Source organism: Strix uralensis, chromosome Z, assembly GCF_047716275.1.
Source record: "Strix uralensis isolate ZFMK-TIS-50842 chromosome Z, bStrUra1, whole genome shotgun sequence".
In the NCBI taxonomy this organism is placed as follows: Eukaryota; Metazoa; Chordata; class Aves; order Strigiformes; family Strigidae; genus Strix; species Strix uralensis.
Window position 1 is genome coordinate 23,584,687 of NC_134012.1, and position 18,178 is coordinate 23,602,864.

Sequence of the window (18,178 nt, forward strand, 5' to 3'; positions counted from 1 at the left end):
GTCTCCAGCACCCTGACCTCTACTTAGCAATCAGCACGATTTTGCTGAACAAACACTCTCATGATAAAACCACTATGGTAAATAAAGTTACCACCATAAATAAGACTGAAAGGTTTTCTCAAAAATACACTCAAGCGAGCTCTTTGCAACACCCGAAATACGATATGCCACAGCCTTGCTTGTGGTCGTCTTCCTTAAAGGATTGTCAGTTTTTGCAGTCAGAGACCAAGGCCTAGTCTACAAGACATTAAACTCGTAAAAGAGTAAAGCTCTGCTATTTTCTACATTTATGATATTTCAGTGATGGACTGAAATGGTACTTCTGTACCCTTCTGCTGCTCAGAAAATGGTGGGATGCTGTATGCACACCATGGCCGCATTTGCTTATCTTTTATGGCAGTTGTTTGTACTCACAAACCATCACCAATGCAAATCCAGCCACACAGATCAAGTAGCTAACTTATCCTGGTGCTTTTTTTCCTTCCGTAAAGGAAAAAGAAGTAATTTCAGATTTGTATTGACTCAAATCTGACTCTGATCCTCAATATTTTACCTCCAGTACTTGTTCTGCTGCAATCCTACCCAAATAAATTACAGGGATGCAGGAAGAACTGTGCAAGACTTGTCTCTATAGCTACTTCTAGCAGAGAACTGAGGTGCTTGTGCACAGCGCTGTTCCCCCATCAGCTCAGAGTACTGAAAATAGTCCATAACGCAGTTCTGCAAGTCCTACTGCAGCACAAATACCAGCAGAAGCACTCTCACACATGCGGTGATTCTGTTAAAAACATTCTCTGAGAAAATGTATCTCCTCATAAATATTTTGTCTTCTTGACAGTGAAGTGACAGACAGCCTTGAAAAAAACCTAGACAAGTAATGAACTGCTGATTTCACAAAGTACTTGGCAAACAGCAAACACACACTTGAGCTCCAGCTTAGCTGAGAATTTTGTTACTACACCCGTATTTGCTGCACATACACAATTAACACAGACATGGCACCAATTCAAAGTATGTAAAAGTGCATATCTGTTTAAAATTATCGAAATCATACACTACATACATCACTTAGCAGTGGCATTAACAATGTCTGCATAACCTTGACTGCACAGTACATAAAACCGTGGCTTCTGCTCAGCTTACTGAGATGGCTTTCCTCAATGACCAGTCGTGGAAGCAGCTCTCCTTTCCTTCACCTCTCTGTATTTTGACCTCTTGCTCTGACACTTCTAAAGTCAATTTTGGAAGCAACAAATGACTTTGGTTATTTCTTCAGCAGCTGAAAGTGATTTAAGCCAGAACAAACCCAGGGACCATGGCTAGTATTTCACCAATTAGTATGTTTTTATAACAACCACAAGAAGACCAAATGGCAAATCCGATTACTCAGTATCTGGGCATGACTCTAACATGCATTACAGGAGAACTTATATTACAAACACAAAATAGTTGCAGTGCTTTCTGCTGAGGTAACATTGAGTTACTTCAGCATGGCCAAGGGTAGAAATGCAGATTTTGGTGAGAAACAGCCATTCCACACATCCTTTAAACCTTCCCATGGCCAGATATGCAAACAACTGCCATGGAATGGAAACAAGCCTGTCCACATGCATCTTCATCTTGTAGCCTCTTAATATCTTCCTCTTTTTGTTAAAGCTTGTGTGCCTTGCTCATTACCTACAAGTCTATAGCACAGGATTTAATTCTGAAGGTAAATGAGAATATATAGATACAGAACGCATCAACCTAAGTACTAAGATATGATTTTGAAGACTTAACAGTGAACTAAGTCTGCCAAAACACCTGAAACCAAGAAGATCCCAAAGAAAATCCTAATGACAAAATGTTTTGGCCTAATATAAAATATTAAACAAGCTTCTTAGAAAGAAGTCCTCTGATCTTTCATTTTCCTAGCAAATTAACCAAGTGCTCTTGAATAGCTCAGAAACTGCTAGCCAAAAATACTGTGATGTATCAGCCATAGTTAGGATAGCTAATTAACTGTGAACAACACATTAAAAGCTGCTTTTACATCTTTTGCATTAAGAAATATTCATACAGGTAAACAGTTAAAAGACATAATCTGAACTTTTGTGACCTGGCACCCATACAAATATAACCTGCTCTGCAAAAGTAAGCTTTCCTCTTTCACTTTGGGCTTTCCTCCCCTTTCTTTTTACTAAAAAAGACAGGACTACTGAAACAGCTCTCCTCCTCTAGCCGATTTTAAACAAGAGATCGTAGAGCTGCTGATGTCAGGAAATTAATATAAACATTCCCATACCATGGTCAGAAAGTTAATGCAATTGTTGACTTGTCTTCAGGGAGAAAAAGCGAACAAACAGATATACGAAAGAGATATGACTGTGCCATCCAAGCGGGGGTCTACTGACACTGACGGTACATGCTAATGAATGCCCACTGCGTCTGAAAGCCCATCCTTCTTCCCTCTTACCAGAAATCATTAACACCAGGGGAGAGCTTTCCAGGATTCAGTCAGAAGTCAAAACGCTAACCCTCACAGCGTTTCTCTCCAGCAGATCATTTTCAGAAGAGTTAGTGTCGAAATCTTGGAAAAAGCTGGCAGGATTTACAGTAGTGATGCAAAATGCAGTGAGTCCTCACAGGAGAATGCAAAGCACATACCAATAAATATCACACCCACATTTTGTGGTTTGTGTTTCTCAAGCAAGGGTCATTCGACTTCCTGTGAGACTCTGACAGCACAGGATTTACCAGTGCTGCCTTTCTACACCTCCTTTTATTTCCCAGTAAATACAAAGCCTTTGGATAAGGTTAAGAACTTACTCAAACTGATGAAGCCATAAAAGTTGTTAGTCTTCCAGTTGTCCATGAGTAAAGATGATGAGACACTGCATCAAAGACATGAAACCTCCTGCTGTGAAAAATGCATGGGGCTAAAATACTAGACTGGAATTTTTGAGATCAAATCCAATCCCAGGCTCTGACATCTTGGGAAAAATCACTTAATCTCACCATGCCTTTTATCAGAACGGTCTTTACAGCATATTTTGCAAGTTCTGTGTAAAAAGTATGCTTATGAGGACACTTGTTAATTTGAAGAATGCAGAAAAAATATTTCGCATAAAATCAGCATGTGAGAGAAGTACCCATATTATATATCTTTTTTTATTTTGATATTCAGAGAACCCAAGAGAAAAAGACACACAAGATTTTCAATTTTCATTTTACTCCCTGTTAAAATGGTTCACTGCATTTTCCTGGTCTCTTGGTGATCCACTGAAATGCTATGTCTTTGCAGGAGAGTGTACTGCAGATACAGTCCCAGCAGTGTGAGGAAGACATCAGCTCCCCTTCCTCTGCTCACCATTTCTGACATCTGACACCAAGACATTTGAAAATTCCTGAAATGCCTTTGTTTTTGTCCACGTGGTATGCAATGCGCAGACACAAAACTGCTGTGAGAAATAATGCATCACTGTGCTCTGCTTTTAACTTACAAAAGGTAGAAAACTGGATTCGTACCTGTTGTACAGAATGTAGCCTGGCTGGCACAGGACACTGCTATATAGGAGCCTGAGACTCTCTCAGTCCTGGAAATAGGCACTCAAAGACTTCAAATAATTGCAGGGTTTGGCAACAGCAAAATACGTCGTTTGATGATCTGAATTTTGGGCAAAAGTACTCAGGAGTCTAATCCTGCCTAGTCTCAATCTGTAATTACTGAAATTCATGAGCACAATATTGCAATAAGAAGAACCGCAGGACTGAATAGGAAATTCTTTGGATACAACACTGCTATTATTATTAAATGTCCATCCTCCTAACAAAAAAGTGCCATCTCTGGGAGAACCCAGTGTGTAGTGATTACAACATCAGCTGATACTTGGTGCTCCAAGGACTAATGCTGTAAGGAGTATTTCAAGAAGAGCATAGGCAACACATTGCTCAGTACAAAATAATTTTCTCAATATTTAGAAGAGCTTATCCCATCACAGAAAAAGCCTTTATTCTGAAAAAGCAAGCTTTTTTTTTTTTAAAAAAATGGCTATTTAGGTGACTATGGGCTAGACTAACACTGTCTGGAAAGATTAACTGACATACCCAGCAGAAACCTGAGGAGCAGAATTTTCTACTCTCTGAAAGGAAAAGCAGTAAGAAAGAGTGTAAGAAAAAGGTAAGTCTGTCAAATGTTCTGCAATGTACCTATATATGAGTGTGGCTCTTTTGACTACATTTCTCAGAAGGAATGCATGAGATCATGAAGACTAAGATCTTATCCAGGCACTGGATGCGTAAGTTCCCTTGAATACATCATTCTGTGCATGGGATATAACTAGTGATGATACAGAGGCATGAATTATTTTCACATTGTATAGAAAATGACTTGGCTTGGTGAAGAACTGTAAGAGCTTACTTGCATGTTGTCAAACAAATCTTGCCACCAAAAATGCAGGAAGAAGACATTTTGCAAGCCACAGTCTAGCTCTGGGATCTCAGCAACCTGTGGTTTTAAGGCATGGCTCAGAACACACGAAATTAAATGGGTATCTAACTGTACAGTGCAATGAGCTTCAGGCTGGCTCATTCACTGGTATTCACATGGCTCTCCCTAAGCAGGATATCCTGAATTCTCACTCATGTTCTTTTCAAATGAGATCCAACTGCTGCTTGCCCACCTTTTAACCTCTGCAAGACCAAAAGCCAAACACTTTAGAAGTGGGAAAGATGACAAAAATCCTGAAACAATTAGTAGAAGAGGAAACTCCCTCAAATTCTTCACTGTAACCTGGATTTTTTATATATATAGCTTCCTAACTCAGTACCTCTGAGACACCCAGTATAAAAAGAACAAGAGGAACACATCCACATAAGAAGGTAGCGTGGGCTGGATGTAAATTGGCTGTCCTGGAAGATACTGAGTGACTGCCTAACAATTCTCCTTCTCAGCTTTTCTAGGGTGTCCCTCCATAGGTAGTATGCCAAACTTGGCCCTGGGCTGTCTACACAAGAAGTGTTGCACTAATCACGAAAGTGCAACCTTTTGAGGTTTGGCAGAAAATATCACAAACACTTATATAACCACAGTCGGGATCATGTGCAGCATCACCATGAAAAAAAGTCTTTTCATTAGCCCAACAGCACTTAGAATGGTGCTGGCACTATGGTTTGATACTGACGCAAGAAGAGCAGGCAGCTATCGTCACTTGGCACTACAAGCCAGTCCTAAAGGAGTTGGTGTATTCCCGCTCACCTCCTCCCTGGCCGTGCTGGTTTTGGTTGTCTGTCTGGTGATATGGCTGAAAAGCAATCTCAGTAAAAAGAAAAAAAAAAAAAAGTGTTTCATGTCTGGCTGGATTCAACTTCCATCTGAACAAACAAAATAATCACCCAGGGGTACATCATCACAGAAGTCTCCTAAGCACCGCGTTTACCTTGGGTGGTCAGCTACCAAGCCACTGGCTAGGCATCCCCCTCCTATTCTTCTGAAACTTGTTCAGCTCATAGTTTGAAGTAGTGTTTGTGCACAGTTCAAATCCACAAATGTGCTTTCCATTTGCAGTATCTCAGGCTCCACTAAAAAACTGCTTCAGGAACTTTAATAAATGCATGTTGTGAATGGACTGATACAAGAAGGAAACAAAATCTCCTGTGTCATCTGTTCCCATCACCTGTTATGGCAGGAAAGCACGTCAGTTCATCCTCTTTGTGAACTTATTCAAGCTCTATCATAAAAACAACTAAGAAAATTTGTCCCCACTGTTGCCATGGAAGCGTTAGTCTGATCCTTAAGGGCTGGCTTCTAGTTTCTAGTCTCTATCTACTAATGGCTACTTCATCCCTGTTTGTTCTTTTTCCAGTACTGAACATTTGGTTTAGTAACCTACTGCTCTTGTTGTTTCCTTCCCTGATGCATATATAAACTTCTGATATATCCCAGTCTGCATTTAATCTCAAATTACATGTCAGGCTTTCATCTCCCTGCTGTCCACGCAGACTCCCCTCCTGCATCCACTGCAGTCTCACATCATATTTTTGGAGCATGAGTGGCCAGAAATGCACATGGTGTTCCAGGTACGATCTTACCAGCAGCATCTACAATGGTGTTCATGTATCCCCATCCCTTTTGGAAATTACCTGACTGGTAAGTAATCATAGCTTGAGATGGGAGAAATCCTTTTTGTACAGCCGCATAAGCAAAGACAGCCCTTGGGGGACTCCCTGGGTACATAAGGAAGGTATTTATACAGAAAGCATATGGACAAAAAGAGTGCATGACACTCACAAGGTGCTGGCAGTCGGGTGACAGTGCAGGAGATGGTCACAGTTGTGCTACTCTCATCTGACAGGATTACGCCAATTAAAAGATGACAACAGCTGCAAGCAGATGGGCACTTCAAATACAGACATTTTCTCCAAAACTGGTTGCAGCAGCAGCAGCAGCAACAGCTGTGCTGGAAAGGAAATAAGCTAGTGCACCAAGAAGCCCAGAAAGTATGTTGTCCTTCCCAAACTGTCTTATACTTGCTCCTCTCAGACAGGCTGACACAATTTCTTACCCTCTATTTGTCTTCCAAGCTCAACCGACACTGAGCTAATGAGTGAATGATTAAGCACCAGCCCATGCTACTTTATGCCCTGGATACGATTACCAAAGTTACAGTGCCAAGCTAAACACTTGCAGCTCATTTCCTTTGCATGAAATGGCATCAGAAGGGAAAAACGAAACTGAGGATGCTCATGCAACTGCTTTGTTTACATGGGAGAAAGTTTCAACAACCCAGTGGGAAAAGGAAACTCAGGGACAGAATCCGTTCTCCTTTCACATCATGCTCTTTCTGACGCTTTGTGTCAGAGCAGTCCGTACCACCACAGCCACAAAATCAATCACCTCTCAGACAACCAGTTCTCAGGCATTGCCCTGCCAAGTACTATTGCAGAATGCAATAAATAATAAATAATTGTCACAAATATGGATCCAAGCCTCCCGGGATCCAGCACCAACACCCCCCCCACACACACACTACCAGCACCAGCCCCTGCCACCTCCTGACCCTCCACCAGCCCCATCCCTCCTTGCACCCCACTCCCTGCTGTACCCTGGTCCATCTTGCCAGAACCTCCTTTGCACGGTCAAGCACGGCTCGGGCACTGCTGGCACAGCATCAGGCATGGATGAGCAGCCCTGACGCTATCCGCAGGCATTCAAAGGCTCTCTGCCATGTTGATTTCAGGGCTGTGAAGCAGAGAAATCTATGCTGGCCTTGTGAAGGTTTAACAAAGTTTATTCATGCATGGTCAGGTGGGTCTCAGCACTTGCAGAACAACGCCCGTTGGCATGCTTTCTGCTGGGTATGGAGGAAAATTTCTTCTCTCATCTGCTCACTTGGTCTCCCCCTCCCTCCTCAAACTTCTCATAAAACCTACATCTGGGTCTGATGTGCACTGACTTTTTCACTACAAGAGCTCCAGGAATGGAAAGAGAAAACGGAGAGGCGCAGTCCCAACTGGAAAGTCGCAGGCAGCCCTGGCCACATGAAGATGTTCCTGTTCACCAGCTGTATGAAGAAGTTAATCAGCCATATGGAAGGGTTTTATTATGGCTTCTGTGTTACATTTTCTCTTTTCTCCTAGGGGATAGGAGTAATACCATACATATTTATGCCAAATAATGTGTTGGACCACACAATTCATTGGAGAAAAAGCTGGCAGTGTGAAACATTAGCCTGAAACTCATCTGCTCTTCCTTGGAGCAGGTAGGTTTTTCCATCCATATGCAAAAAGTACACAGTAAATAGTCTCCAAACATAACTTGGGTAAGTCTGGGAAGAGGGGACCAGCTCCACTCAATCAAAAATCTTAGAAACTTGCAGTGGGTTAGCCTCATCCTTCCTAACTGCTTCATGGCTTCTTCCTACCTTGTTTTGATCTTTCATTTTATTGCAAAACTGTCTTTTCTTGCCTAGGTCCTGTCCTTCCTGCAGTGAGACAAAACAGCTAATGGCCTGTGCCCTGCTCAGGTCTTTGGAAGACAAGCTCTGGCTCCAAAGGACATACTTAGGTGCTCTATCCTCAGATAGAGACCTCTGCAGAACCACTGGTGGAAAAGGAACAAGGATCCATGAATTCACCCCACAACAAGGCTGCATGTACAAGTAGGTCTCAAGAAGAAAAAGATACAATAACAACACAATTGTCTTGGTCTCTTGGTTTTCACAGAGGTAAAAATCGGCTGGACAAACATCAATAAAAATCCAACAGTCTCAAATTCTTTCCTGTCATTTCAATTAATAAATATTCCACTTACTCATCTCTGGTCAAATGTTGCTCCAGGTGTGTCAGGTATTTTAAGCAGAGTTTTGATGAATGCTCAGCATTGCCCCAGCCCACCCCTCTCACTCCTTCATTTTCTATCAATACACAAAGTGTCATCCTATTTTAAATCTCAACAGCCTCTCCATCATGTGCAAAGCACTCAGCTGCCACTCTTTTCCTCTAATTCTCCAGGACAATGATTCTTTTCTTCTGCCTTTTAGCCCAATCCCCTTAAAAACCGATAGATTTTGTAACAGGATTTGTACAAATCCCCTCATTTTCTGTTCATTAATTAGTTATAATGAAGCACCATTTATATGTAAGTGATGAAAAGTTACTGCACTGCCTCCTGAACCCCTAGAGAAATTTTTAGACTTAAGGCTTTCTACTAAAAGACCTTCTCTGACAATAACTACGGATGCCTGTGCATACACCTCCTGCTCCGGTTCACTGATGGAGGCTGTGAGACAGCAGCCTCTACTTAGCACTAGTTAAGTAGCTTCACCCACTTACCGTGTTTCCAACGCGCAGCACAATCTGAGTTTTCTTTATGGCAAATGAAGTTTTCAGTTCATGGCATTAATTGTGCTTAACGAGAGTCTGCCCATAGCAGACAGAGGCCGAGCTAGTCAGGGCTTTCTCTTATGCCAGATGTCGCTGCTGTAGGGCACAATTACGGGAAATAACCTTTGAAGGGGGAGAGGAGGAGGCAGAAGGCTGCTTTGCTGCACACACCCAGTAATACAGATGTCTGTTCACACTCACACACACGTGTGTGTCTGTCTTGGTGCAGAAAGAGATATATTCCTGTTGTGTGTGCCCACAAGTAGGTTTCTTGTGTGGCAGTGTGCACTTATTGTTAATAATAACTTCATGTTGCTTGCACAAAATATCACTTTGTCCCCGCCAAGATGGATAAAGACTGCTATTGCACAAGAGTCTCACTTAAGATATGGAGCATTTTCAAGGATAAAAGCACTCCAGGCATTAGCAACTGCCTGGAAACCCAGCAGTGGGACTAATTCCCTGACTAATGCCATATTATGATGCCTTTGCAGTATCATTTGTTACATGCTGCTTTTTTGCACGCCACAATGCATTAAGACAAAATATCTGCTACTAGTATTTAACGGGTAGCCATATGGTTATAGCACCAGCTCCTCCATCCAGCTGGCTGGGTGTGTTGTATGGATACTAGGAGTGGCTATTCATTACACAGCCACAGAGCTCCTTTGGCTCCAGATATTGAGACCAGCTGTGCCTTCCATAGATGACTGTTATGGCTGAAACACTGTCATTTGATTACATGTGAAGAGACATGTTGATAAATTAGTCTAAAATCCCAGATTCAGTTCAAGAGGTTGCTTCTGTGTATGCAACAGTTTTGGGCTGAGGTACAATGTTTGCAGGCCTTTTTTATCACTGCTTGCCACTGTCATTTGCAATGATGGGCATAACACAAAAAGAAGGAATATCTGCTGGGTTAGAGCAATTCAGATAAGAGAGACTGATCTTCTCGATCTTTCACAGACAACCACCAACATTCAGCGTGGATCCAAACTTCCCAGAACTGGGTGGTGCTGTGTATGGAGAGATACTCTTGTCTTTGGAAAATAGCTATATTTGACTTCAAGGTATTTTCTAAGGTGCAAGACTAAACAACTCTACAGAACCAATCCATGAAAGTCAAGATTCCTACAGCTGATCGTTCAGCTAGGGGTATATGTTCATTCAAAACCAAATATAGGCATTTTAAAATCTGTTAGCTAATACAATAACATAAAGCATAAATAAAGTATGAGGTAAAAAGGAAGTATGTGACTGGGTTTTCAACTGAAAGGTTACAAGCAACAAAAAAGTCAATTCACTTCTATTCCTTACCCTTAAGTGCAGCACTACAGTTTTGTCAGTTACCCATACATCCCTGCAGCCTATTTCAGAGACACTCTTTCCCTCATGCACAGGGAGAGCGTGTAGTGTGCTCCTATTACTGTTGCCTTTGGCAAGGAAAACAAAACACAAACACTCTTCTTTCTACCTTGTGTAATTTGCAAACAAAAGCAAAACACAGGTGAGAGTCAAAGTTGCATAGAAACAGATGTTTTGACTAACTGGAGCACCTTTGGATTTAATGAGCCGGGGTGCTGGCTTCAAGTAGCAGCCCACCTCTTAAGAGAGTCAGAAGCAACGTTTAAAAGGAAACGCTGACACCATTTGATTAGTATTGTTTAAGAGTGCCTTGTTGAGCCAGAAAGGAAGCAGTCATTTGGTTTCTAAGAAGCACCACCAAAAAAATACCATCAAAACAAGATAAACGTTGCAGCCTGACAAGTTTCTCAGCACGTAACTCCACCTAGGAATTTCTCTTACGAAATCGGGCTCTCCCGTGCTTCCAGGTCCACCCGCTGGGAGTGACCAAGCTTGAGGAGCACACTTCCACTGCTTTGCCACTTATGTGAATGGGCTTTGCAGAGGTATGTGTGGATTTGTATTTATTGTAGAGCATGCATACCAGGCTCTGAGACCCAGATGGTGCCTGAGCCAACCCTTAGAAGCTGAGACATGGCTGAGTGACCTTGGAGGCAGAAAGCTTCTCCCTCCATGGGGTTCATCCAAAGAGCTCTCCTCATGCCACAGTGCTCCACAAGCACTGTTCCAGAGTGCTGGGTAGGAAGAAGGCATGGACAGTGCAGCACTGAGGTGTGCCAAGCCCACCCAAAGGCTATCCTGAAGGCATAGCAACACTTTCACACCCTGTCCTGCCCACCCACTGCAGCTCCCTGCCTGGAGGTCACAGGCTTCCCTCTACACTGCTTCCAGCAAGGCATTCTCCATGAAACATGTCTTACTAGCAATGCTGCATACAGCCTGGGGGAAATGCAACCTTTTTGTTGCTTAACAGATCTCTGCTGGAAGCAGATCCACAGAAACGAGTTGCAATGCATAGCACAGGTTATCAATGCGCACAGGTTACCAACACCAGCCTGTGAACAAGATAGCAAGCAACAAGCAGCAGGGAACCACCTGTATCTTTAGAGAAGTAAAATTACCTTACTGGCACCATCTTTCCTCTCCGAGATGCCATTTCCCAGTTTTTGATGTTTCTCCGATGGTTTCTCCCCTAATTTAGGAAACAAACCCCTTCCTGAAATACTGTCCAACTCCCATTTTATGTAACCTAAAAGCCTCGGATAGAGATCATGCCCAAACTGGTTTTGTGTTTCCCTTTTCCATCTGTATTTATTCTTTAAACAGTTGTGGCTTGGTTTCAATGGTGCTTTTACTCCTGCACCTTCTGTATCAAGTGTGGCAAAGGAAAGTCAAGGTCAGTGCAAGGCTTCCTCGTGTAGTTAACTGAATCACTTCTATATTTACAGTCAAGCAATAAGGTGTCTGCCTTCAAATGGTGTTGGTGAGAAAAAAGCAAGAAATGGAAGGCACGTGAAACAAAGTCACTGTTTGTACTTTTCTTGGAGCACCTCTCCATGGCTGTCATTGAACCTAACTTATTTCCTTATTTTTAGTAGGTTAAACATGGAAATCTTCCTGGGAAGGAAGGCTGCAAGAACGGCTCCTTGAGAACTTCCTCTTAGGTTTACACCTTACTCCGTGGGAGAACAATTTCAAGGGTCTGGAATGCTGTGGATGTGCTGGTGACACCTTTTCCTGCTTTCCTCTGGAGGTCCTGATTAATGGGTGTGGGCAGACCCATGGAGCTGAAACTGAAGCAAACATCACAGGTGTGCAAGAGCCAAAAGGGAACAGACACAGCAACTTCCCTTCAGAGATGAAGGGTGATGTTAAGACTGTGGAGCTGTACAAACAGGGAAAATGGGAGCAAGATGACTAATTAAAAGACAGTGTTCATAACATTCAGTTTTGTCACTGTATGTAGTCTTTACTAAGATATTAAAGTGCACCACACAGCTGGAGAGAAGAATTTGCCATTGCACAATTCACGTTAAACCAAACAAAAAGTGGGAAATGTATCCGACTTCATGCTTCTTGGCTGAGCTTTATCTATTTGTGGGTTTTATAAATTCTTCTGACAGTCCCACTACGGTTTTGCCCCATAACTGTTAGGGCTGAGGAGACAATTGTTTATGGCCAGAAGGAAAAGAAATGGAGTACAGATCTGCACAATTGTGCACAAATACTCTGAAGGATACTAATGAAGAATCACTTCTTGTACCTGGCCTTTATACAAGTTAGTGGTAAAAAACCCCAGACAATATCTTCTTGCTTGTAACAGAGTCTTGAATTTCCCCCTGAAGTACCAGGCTGGATTATTAGCATAGTTAGACTATACATTGTATTGCTGTGCAGTTGGAACTGCTTGGGATCCTTTCCTCTCATTAAAGAGCACTGCTCACAACTCACATGGCACCACTTTCACCAAGGCCACCACTTTGGGGTATCCCAGTTCTCTGTGGGTGCCTGAGTGCTGGAAGGGGCTCAGGGAAGATTTAACTGAGCTGACGCACATCCATGCTGTAGGAAGACCGGACACTGCCCAAGTCACTGAACAAGGGGGATGTGTTGTTCGCAGGCAGAGCAGGCACTCGGCAGACAAAGCCAAAGCCTTTAAGAAGGTGCATGCATTTGGGAGAGTTGGGGCAGGATGTGTTTTGCTTATATCCTCTTCTGCATGGTGGCTAATCAGCTGTACATAAATAATAGCAGTCTCTTGTGCAGCTGCTCTGTGGTTAAGGATGGCCTTGGGGCATCATGCTACAAAGGGCAGGGACTTGTGAAATTCTTTACAAGCAGCTCAGCCACCTCTTTAGGAGGGGCAGTAGATACTTGAAATTGTAACCTAACAGCCATATAAGGTACGTGCTCCCATTCCTCCTGACACTTTATTCATCACACTGTTGTTACCTCTTCACAACTAGCTTATCAGGATGAAGGACTTGGACAGCACTTCATCACATCTGATAATGACTATTATCACCCCATGCTGAGCACAACCAGGTCTGTTTGCTGAGTCAAAAGGAAAGCTCTAAGGACTGGGAAGCCTGCCATATGAGGAAAGGCTGAGAGAATTGCGTTTGTTCAGCCTTGAGAAGAGAAGGCTTGAGACCTCATCACCATGTTCCAGTATTTGAAGGGTGGCTACAAAGAAGATGGAGATTCCTTTTTTACAAAGAGCCACATGGAAAAGATGAGGGGTGATGGGTACAAGTTACTCCTGGGGAGATTCTGATTGGACACGAGGAAAATCTTTCACAATGAGAACAATCAGCCACCGCAATAATCTCCCCAGGGAAGTGGGGGATTCCCAACCCTGGACACTTTTAAGATTCAGCTGGACAGGGTGCTGTGCCATCCTGTCTAGACCGTGCTTTTGCCAAGAAAAGTTGGACCAGATGATCCTTGAGGTCCCTTCCAACCTGGTATTTTGTGATTCTATGATTCTTTTACTCTAATGGACAATTATCAAAGAAATGTTCATGCAAAGGGAAGACTTTGCACTGCATGAAGGTGCAGGACTCTGTCCTGTGTTTACAGGCAGCAGCTGGAGGTGTTGTTACTCCTCCTGGCAGGCAAGCTAAATTGTGAGCAAGCAGAGACTTGCACCAATTTAAGCAGGAATGGCTAGGTGCATCTGATGTGACAGAGACCCATTTGAGGGAGAAACACAAAATGCTGCACCCCAGGACTCCCAGCCAAGCCAGCTGAGAACCTGTCAGCCCATCTCCATTTTTCTCATTCTTTGCTGCTCTATCAGGACTGTTAATCCCTTTGATTTCGCTGTCCTTTTCTCACTGCTCAGGCAGAGGTCTCTCTGCCAGAGGTAAGAGATGCTGTCTGGTATAGCTTAGAAACACTATGGGAGGAATCCTTTTCAAAAGCACCAAGATGGGCCAGTTTTGCCTAATCCATTAATCATAGTTTATCTCATCGAAATTGGGTGCAGAACTTCACCTGACTTCAGTGGGAACAAAGCAAAGGCACTGCTGAGACTTTAAGCACCTTTGCTAAACCCACGCCCCATTTTGCACAGGAGAAACAGGCAAAGGCAATATGAATTGCAGAGCGCCTGTGGCACTCCTGGGACAGATCCATCCTGTGTTTTCTCCATATGAAAAAAACACTTGAAGTGAAGATCCTAAAAGCCATGCCTGAAGATCTATCAGAAGAAGCAAGAGAGGATCCAAGCAGCAACCCTACCTCCCGTTGCCTGCCTCCTTTCAGAGGTCAAGTCCTGGAGGATGCTGGTTTGTTAACTTGCAAAAGGACAGGACGAAGGGCCATCCATGTTAAATAACAGCATGCACACATGGTTTGCTGTCTCAGTTTGTCCTTCTTCCCCAGTCCACCTCCTTATGCTAAACAAACACAGTTCTGTGTACTGAATTCTCTCCAAAGCATGCTCAGTGTAAAACTGCTAGCCCTTCCCTCAGTCTGCAGATATGTGACTGACCTGTGTGACTGACTCCAAGGTCAAAAGAAACTAGAGAAGCATTTTAAAAGTGTTATTAAGACATTTTAATAGGCTTATTACAAAGTAAGTTTATTTTGACACACAAGGGCTGTTCTTAGTGACAACTGCTCTACTGTTCACTGCTCTCATGCTGCATTTCACCTTCTGCATCCCCTGTGATTCCTTAAGCTCCCTTAAAAGAGTTTAATATGCATATATTAGTTGTATTAGTCAAAAAGGACATTTTTCATGTGCCTTTAAGAAAAAAGCATGTGTTGTTTTAAAAAAGAATATATTCAAGGGGGTAACTGGTTTGAAAAGAGAATGGGACGTTATTGAAAAATTATGTGAAGTAATGTATGAGACAAAAGTTCCTTCTTCAAAGAGCAAACTGTGTGCATAAAAAAATCTGAATTGTGACTTTGTTTCTATTAAGATCATTCATGGACACTTAGTGCAAAAAATAATTTAGGAAAAGGATGGGTCTTCTTGAGACCATTATTGCTTTGAAGGCACAGACCAGTATGACTAAAATTAAGTGATTCTGCAGAAAAACATATAAGCATATTCTCAGACATGGTTAGGATCTTGAATCAGTTAAATTAAGAAGCCAAAATGACAAGGTTCACTGTTTCTCGCAAGCTCATCAGTTGTGCTAGGAAAATACTTTCTCATTTTTTTCTTTTTTCTTCTCTTGGGTCATATCAATATATTACTTAGATCTAAGAAAACTTCATCTCATTTTCTCAGTCCCACTTCCAATCCCTATCTTAGCAACACTGCCTTAGGAGAAGCAAGTAAGTGGAAGTCCTAAAAAGACAGGAGAAATCTGTCTGTCCTTGAAGTGCACCACTGATCCTTCCTGCCTGCCCAAGTGTTTTCATCCACTCTTTCTGAAGCTGACAGTGGTATGAAACAACTGACTGACTTTTTTTCGTATCTCCTTATTGTCATCTTTGCTCATTTCACATTTTCCGTCTGCCTCAGACTGTACACTTTCATGATTGTGTGTCTGCTTCAAAGCAAACACTTGGCACCTGCAAGAGAAGCAAAAGTGAGTGACTGAAGTACAGCACCACCTCCCAGTGAATGGGCTGGGAGACAGGAACAGTCTAAATCTTTGTGTCTCAGAAGAACATCCACAAGGACAGACTCTGAAGGACAGACTGATCTGTAATCTTCAAAATGTCTCCCTTGCTTTGAAGGTCCTTTCAACAAGGCACAAGTAATCAAGGAGCCTCTGAAACTTCCATGGTTCAGTGCTGGTATGTAAACAGCTTTTGTAAATGATTTTATTATTTTTTCTGTAAAACTTATATTCAAATCCTTTACCTGGAAGGAGATGAGCTATCTTTTAATACACTCTTAAATCTTGTATAACAAGAGCCACACACACCTCTCCTGACCAGGAGGAAGCATGGAGCTCAGCTCCAGCGTGTACTAGCTGATAGACGCTTGTGAGTATCTCCTTTCTCTAGGATGAGATAGGGAAGCATTTGCTCCCTGATTTTCTATGAAATGATTTTCAGTGGAAAAGTGCTTTTGTAAATCTGTAAATGTACCACAATCTTGCAATTCAAGAAGGTGTGCTCTGTGCTGAAAACAAAGTGAAATGAAAGACTGGCTGTGATCCAGCTGCCTTGCCTGAAAGTTCCCTGGAGAGGACCATCCTGTATGAATTAAAAGCCTAGTAATTTGGTTTGATAGCTCAGCATGGGTTTTCTGTGCTCTCACTTAAGCTTCTTCCAGAGTCAGATACACCATAGTAAAAGAAAACATGATATGGGCAATGACAAGAAGGCTAAAGATGCTCATGAAAGAGATTCCAGTAGATTAAAAGGTTGCATCAAGCCATCCAGACAACCTTCCACTTCTCCTTTGCTTGATCCCTCTGACAGCAATTGAAAGTATTTTTAAAGTTTCTAATATTTCAGTGTCTGATTGGCAGCATCATTCTTGCCTGTTTAATCTTCACAAGACATGGGAAGATGAGCCACACTAAAAGTAATACTCTGAATATGGCAAAACTATGTTTAACTCTGGTGTTACCCAAATTCAGCAAACTACTTCTGTTTGGATGAAGCACTGCTAGCAAGCTGGCCTCCTCCCAGAGCTCTCCAGTACAGCACCATTCCCCACGTCTTTCTGGGAAAGGTAGCTGAAACGGACCCAGTGAACTATCTGCAAAAAGTACTGTTCCCACCAGCCCATCCGGTGTCATTTTAGAAGACCAAATTTGCCAGACAGAGGTTTCTAAGTATATACACCTTGATGTCTCTTGCACTGCTTAAGCTATTATCTTACCATGAATCTTAGTCCTGGCAGTTCCTTTCATCTCCTCTAGCCTCTGTTATTACTGTAACTTGTTTTATGCTGCCTCTCACACATTGAACGATCTTCCAGTGATTCCTGCCACAATAGTCCCTCATTCCACTAAAGCAATGAGCAACCAAAAACCACTTCTGCAATGGCTATTTGAAAGAAAGAGGTATTTCACTGACGCTTCTGCCTGTCCTGTGTGAATCTTTAGTGCTGGTAAGCACTACAGCATGGTGATAACACATATTTTCTTATGTTCTGTCCGTGAAAGAGCTGCAATGTACCTATGCGCCATGCAAACATGCAAAATACAACCTTTAGCCTCAGTTGGCCCTGAACCCTCCTCACTTATAAGCCCAGAGCAGTATGCATCACATAATGTGCACTCTGGCACGCAGAAGGAATGCATATTTGCTCATACAACACAGGACATCTAAGTTTTCGTGGTGTGATGGACAGAATTCCAGGCATGCGACAGGATATGATCCTCTTGTGATCAACACAAAGCTGCTCATCTTAATTAACTTGTCTCACCTCTTCTCATTGTATTCTTACACCTGTCACATTTTGGATGCATATCTGGGCATGTGAAAGACCACATAAACATCTCCTGTCACCTAACTCCTAAGATCAAAGGGGCAGACATGCACACAGAAGAGAGGGATGGAATCCCTGCACTTTATTGTGTGAGGGATGTGCTCTGAGATTTCTGACAGAGTCTGTGGTCCCCTTGGATGGCAGGGTACAAATTACCAGAACCATTCACCTGTCTGAAGGGGAGATGTTGGCTGTACAGTGCCACGAGTGCCTCCAAAGGAGGCATCACATCCCACTCTTGCTTTAACCACCTGTGCTTAGGGGCCAGTCTTGACCATTCCCCCCAGTGAATCAGAAACATTGAAGGTCTCCCTATTCAATCCGCTTGACCTGCTCTAAGCCCCATCTTTTGCAGAAAGACTCAGCTGTAGGTTGACTATACTAGCAACTGCACTGTTGATAGCATTTAGTCAACCTTTAATTTGTCAAAGATTTAAGGGCCCTTTCAAAACTGCTCCACTCCCCTGGAAGCAGGCACCAGGAAAGCACTGCTCTTGGTCTGCCAAGAACAGGTGTTGTATTTCTTGAAAACAACTC

General features: G+C 42.7%; 1 protein-coding gene across 6 annotated transcripts in view; it reads right to left on the reverse strand.

Annotated features, from left to right (window-relative positions):
- Positions 1-18,178, reverse strand: part of PALM2AKAP2 (PALM2 and AKAP2 fusion) — a 271,234-nt gene that overhangs the window by 58,958 nt on the left and 194,098 nt on the right. The gene's annotated exons all lie outside the window — the stretch shown is intronic.